Genomic DNA, 6,000 nt, shown 5'->3' with positions numbered 1-6,000 from the left:
AAAGGTCAAAGATCAATGAGTGGCTTGTTAGTCTAAATTGTTTATTTTATCAGAAAAAAAGACCCACAAGCTATTGAAAAACATAGAATTTTGGAAGAAATACACAGTCCATTGGCCTCTGGCAGACTTCATCATTTTTCTTTGGTTCCTCCAACCAGGGAGTGGTCTAATCAGGAAATTATCAAGTAGGCTGGAACAGTACAACTGAGTTCGGTGCTGCCGTAAAGATCTGTAAAGCCAAACTTCGGGAAAATCCATGATGTATTTACTGTTACTAATATAAGAGATGTCAGGTATTTCTGAAATCATACAGTATCAAGTTGCCTGAAGAAGCATGAGTCACACTGTCATTAGACAATTGCTATTATATATTTCAAGCAATTAATTAGATTTATGCTGAGAGAGAAAAGGTGAATAGAGAGTAACATTGCAGAATATTGAAATAAAATGTTATGCAATTTATAACTTTAAGAAATAATCAAATATAATGATGTTGATCATGAAGAAATAAGCAACATGATTTGACTTAGAATACCATGTTTGCATTTTTCTAAAAGCCAAGGAAACAACTTCTGTTATTGCCAAGAACGAACTCATACGTAAACAAGTGATTAAGTTCACTGAAAATCTGTGTTCATTATGCTTGAAGGGCAGAGATAGGCCATGTTCCACTTGCAGAGTAGTTTGTGCTTAAATTAAGCAATAATCATGGAGTTTCAGGCCATGTAGAGTCAGACTAATGACCGATTAGAAATAGTTTTTGGTCTGAAGCAAGGCATTAGGTCATTAACCCTTAACGATCATTTAGCCAAAAGAAACACAGTAAGCCAGGGGCCTTCGTTCTCTTGTATAACACACAGAGACTAAACAGTGTGTTTGACAGCAGGTGAGGTTTTAGCGATTACAGCTGACCAAGTGGAATTCACCTGGTCACGTGAAGCGTAACGGCCCAGGTTGTTGCACAGAAAAGAATTGGCAAAGGTGCGTGCAGTGATTATAACGGCAACACCCCAGTGAGGTGAGACTTCCTTTCCTATTTGTTCCATTCTATTTATTTGGTATCACGTGTTTATTCACTTACTTAAGAAATATCGTGGAGCACCTGCTCAATGAGCAGGATTTTCCCGGATGCTGGGGCAAACGACGTTGCTCAGATATGGGCAGTCTCCAGGGGGAGGCACCTGCAAAGGCAACTTGAACGCATTGTCATGGGAGTGGAGACCACTTTCTGAGCAAACGGGAGCACAGGCAGCCCCGCCCTGGGGGCGCTTAGGGAAGACATGAAGCTAAAACTAAAGTCATGTGATAATTAAGAGTAGACCATGCTCACTTGGTTTCAGGGGCAGGATGGAGGATAATCTAGTTGAGGGAAAAGCTACTGAGACAGAGGAAAGACAGAAGAGATGGAGAAAATGAGCATTAGCTCAAAGGAGCTAGAGAAGAAATCTTTTTTATTTTATTTTTCAATTGCAGTTTACATTCAACATTATTTTGTGTTGGTTTCAGGTGTGCAATATAGTGTTTGGACAATCGGATGTTTTACAAAGTGTTCCCCCTGATATTTCCGGTACCTACCTGGCACCATACACAGTTATGATGATATTACTGACTGTATTCCCTGTGCTGTCCTTCACATCCCCATGACGATTCTGTACCTGCCAATCTATACTTCTCAATCTGTCACCTCTTTCTGCTCAGTCCCCCAGTGTACCCTGCTTTGGCAACCATTAGTCTGTTCTCTGCATCTATGAGTCTATTTTGTTCTTCTGTTTATTTTGTTCTTTAGATTTTACATATATGTGAAATCATACGGTATTTGTCCTTCTCTGACTATGTCATTTAGCATAATATCCTGTAGGTCCATCCATGCTATTGTGAATGGTAAGATTTCATTCTTTTCTGTGACCAAGTAATATTTCATTGTATATGTGGACCATAGCTTTTTTATCTACTTGCCAGTGATGGACATGTGGGTTGGAGAAGAAATATTTTATCCTTCTAGATTATGATTACCGCTGGGCTGTATATTTTAATCCTCGCCCAGGATATGCCCATTGATTTTTAGAAGAGAGGAAGGGATATATAGAGAGAAACAGATGTGAGAGGAAAACATTGATTGGCTGCCTCCCGTATGTAGTCCGACCAGGGATCAAACCTGTAACAGTGGCATCCACCAATGCGAGCAACAAATGGTCGGAAGCTTTCAGGAGTTTAAGATGGAACTTTATTGGCCAAAGCTTTACCTGCGCAGGGGCGAACTCTCGAGGTGTCCAGAGACACGGTGCCAAGAGGCTGCAAATGAGAGTCGTGCCTGGCGCTTACAGCCTGGGGTTTTTATTGGGGTGAGCAAGCAAGCAAATACGGAAGCAGACGTGGCAGTTAGCTATTGGCTATCTCGAGGAAACATACATGGCTATGTTCTCTGCTTGCAACAGTGGATACTTTTCTGCAAAGACAAGGTCATGCACAAGGCGGTTACCTTGTTCAGCACTCTTTGTACTTTCTGTACTTTCTATTTTCCTTGCTGAGTCAGTCTGGAGCCTGCCTCGGGTTCCTCTTGGTTACTTTTATCTAATTCTGGGCCTAACATAACCTAGGTACGTACCCTGAGCAGGAATTGAACCTGCGGCTTTTTTGTGTACAGAACAACTCTCTAACCAACTGGGCCACACTGGCCAGGACTCCACTGGGCTCTTTTTAATTCCTTAAATTTGCTCTGCATTGTGACAGATTGTTTCTCATCCCAGTGTGTTTACTTGAAGTAGCTGTGAACTTTAAATAGATCTAGCAATTCTATGGTACTTAATCTAAGATATATTTGGAGAAAATCCTAGTACACCTTCACACTAAGCATTATATGAATCTACCCACTCCCCCCGCCCCCACCCAAACTCATTTCCTCTAGCCTCTGGTTGGGAAATCTTGCCTTTTTTTAGCTCATAAACAGACTAGATAAACTTTTGCTTAATATGTGCAATAGTCATTAATCTATCACAAGCCATGGGCATTTGATTTTAGTTTATATCAAGAAGTCTAATTTAGGCTTAGCAGTTCATTAAGACAATTATTTTCTAACTTATTTGGCCTTTGTTCTCACAGTGAAATAGCCTTTTATTTATTTTGTAACTGTTTGCTTTATGAGATAATGGAAAAAGAAATTAGGAAAGCGGGCGTAAACCATTGGGGGTGATAACCCTAAAATAGACTGGATTGGACTTCCAGAGGCCTAGGGCCTCCAAGAAAACATTGGCTTCAAGCCAAATACTACCTGCTACCTGGGATTGTCTGAACGGAAAAGTGAAGGAATTTGTGAAGAGTTGAAGTCCCTGTTTCCCACTTCCTAAAATTTTAGATCAATGACAGTTTGCTTCAATTCTGTCTTTTTTATTTCCTCCTTAAGTAAAAATTAAAAGTAAAACAAAACAAAAAAGCATAGTAACTGCCCAAGACAATATTAATTTGAATACACAGGCCAAAAAGGTATATTCATCATCAGTTATATTCCTACATCCATGCATCCATGAACAGACAAATAAGGGGCCTACAGATCATTTGATATTACTTTGAAAATACTTCTCTGTGGCCCTGGCTGGCGTGGCTTGGTTGGTTAGAGTATTGGCCCATAAACGGAGAAAGGGAAGCAGGTTCAATCCCTGGCCAGGGCACATGCCTGGGTTGCAGGTTTGGTCCTGGGCTGGGCAGGTACAGGGCGCAACTGATCGATGTTTCTCTCTCACACTGGAGTTTCTCTCCCTCCCTTCCCCTCTCTCTAAAATCAATAAACACATCCCCTGGTGAGGATTTCAAAAAAATACTTCTCTGTAATCCAAATTTTTCCACAATAAAAATTTATTATACTATATTTATAACCCAAAGAATAATTATTTTTACATGAACATACCTCTCCTTAGTTGTTTTTGAATAAGATTCTTGCCACCATATTTATTTCTTATCTTTTTCTGTGGGGTAATAACTGATTCACATTCCCATAATGAATACTGAAATTTTATTCAAACTCCAAAAAAATGTTTACTCTTTTTAATTTTTTATTTGGGGAAAAAAGAATCCTATGGCTAAAAGCAATTCTGTTGCTAATTTATTCTGGATTTCTGTCAATCCTCTGGCAGCACATTAATCTAGAATATATATTTTTTTAGCAATTTTTTTTTCTTTCCTTGAGGAGGAGAATCTTTTGTCAAGTGAAATCTAACGATGACCTTCAAGGTATATACCCAGGGGCCAAAACACAGTCCCACGGTCGCGCAGGGGCGGAGTTGTCTCTCCTGGTCACTCTCCCATATCCACTCCTGAGACCCTCATTGACATCATTTCAAAGTCCCTGATTTTGAATATGCCGTAACTTGCTCCATGAGCTTTTTGAGGTTAGAAACTGGAACCCAAAATAGGCCATCCAAAAAGTTTTCGAAAAGGTCAAAATGTGAGTATTCTCAGGATGACTGTCTTGTTTGCTCTGCCTGGTTCTTTGGAAACGACTCTGGAAAACAAATCTTCCGCAGTCAGAAAGCCCTGCAGTAATAGAAGGTTACAGACGCACTCACCACCACGCGGAAGGGGGAGACTGTTCCCTTTCCGAACCCTCAGAAAGCATCCCAGGTCCAGGAGCCCCCTGTGTGCCTCTGCACGGAAACCTCTACATCCCTGAAGTACGGGCACTCCCGGGAGTGCAGAGGCCCAAGTTCAGCGCCATCCCCTCTGACCCTTGTTTTCGTTGCCACCCTCACCCCTGCAGAGCCCAGGGGAAGAAGGTAGTAGTGACTCACTTCGGCAGCATGTCCCGTCACCTTACTTTTCTCATGGGTAATTTTGCTCATGGGGACCCTGGGTGAAGACAGAACCCGTCAGTGTGTGAAGCGTGTTTCTGGCAAGGGCCCCCCAGAACTCCAGACCTCCTTGGGGCAAGAAGTGGTCCCTGTGGACCTCTGTAACCCCAGTGCAAGAGCCACGCCAGCTGTTCCTGGAATTATCCAGTGGATGACTGTGCACAAACTAAAAAGTGTAGTCTAGTGATATTTTAATCAAGCCATATGGTTAAATATGCAAATATAACGGTACCCACTTTTTTTTTTTTATCACAGTCAAGAAACCCTTAGAGCAAATCTTGGTTTGGAAAGGCCCATCCCCTGAATTCAAGATGGCACTTCATATTTGCCTGTCCTTAAAATAAATGCCCATTTATTATAACAAATACCTGCAAACTGTAAATCACCACCAAATCTAAAACTCCCTGGCATTCTGTTAAAATAAACCAGACTTAGTGAATTGCCATGGTTACAGAACTTAATCAAAAGGAGACTTTTGCACAAAACCATGTTTTCTGGATGAGTTCTGTCATTAGACAGAAGACACGTCACCTTCTTCAGGAACCCATGGAGGAAGGAAACCAAGGGCATTTCATTCCATTAAAAACAAATTGAACTGATATCCTAAGGTAAAATATTTAGCAGCCTCTGCACCCCAGGTAGATCATGACCTGCAGGTAAACATACAGCGTTGTATGAGTTATACGTCTCTCCTGGTAGAAAATAATGCTGCAGAAGTTGCCTAGCATCTTTTCCTGAAAACAGTTGCTTGATAGAAAAGTAATTGCAGTGAAAATCATTTTTTAAATTTTGTTAACATTTCATAAAAAGCTAACTGAATAACTGACTAACCATTAAATTCGTATGTGAGTAGGAATGAGCGTGTCTTCAGGCAAGTGTGTCCTTTGCTTTGTTTACTGTACATGACGCTCCAGCACGTGGAACCAGGAAAGAGTTAATGCTTATGCAGAAAGGCCTTTATTCCCATAGAGGAAATAACCAATGGGGGGGGGGGACCTAGCTGCCCGAGTAATGGGAAAAATACACAGGGGCCGTGAAATCTTTAAGATCAGACATTGTAGCATCTGTTAACTAATGCGGAATGACAGGGAACTTCTGTGAAAGTGTATGTTGAGAATATAAATAGTGGAATACTGTAATTCATTACAATTACATTGTA

The 6,000-nt window shown here is 41.0% G+C and overlaps 1 long non-coding RNA gene across 1 annotated transcript in view; it reads left to right on the top strand.

The window, feature by feature from the left end:
• The first annotated feature begins 961 nt into the window (after nt 1–961).
• Nucleotides 962–6,000, top strand: part of LOC119061733 (uncharacterized) — an 86,960-nt gene continuing 81,921 nt past the window's right edge. Inside the window, exon 1 of the long non-coding RNA XR_005084841.2 lies at nt 962–1,018. This is a non-coding gene — a long non-coding RNA (uncharacterized LOC119061733). The remainder of the gene's footprint in view (nt 1,019–6,000) is intronic.

This window comes from Artibeus jamaicensis, unplaced genomic scaffold (assembly GCF_021234435.1).
Source record: "Artibeus jamaicensis isolate MK-2021 breed Jamaican fruit bat unplaced genomic scaffold, CSHL_Jam_final scaffold_537, whole genome shotgun sequence".
NCBI lineage: Eukaryota > Metazoa > Chordata > Mammalia > Chiroptera > Phyllostomidae > Artibeus > Artibeus jamaicensis.
The sequence above is the reverse complement of the archived record's forward strand: the minus strand, read 5'-3'. Positions and strand labels throughout refer to the sequence as shown.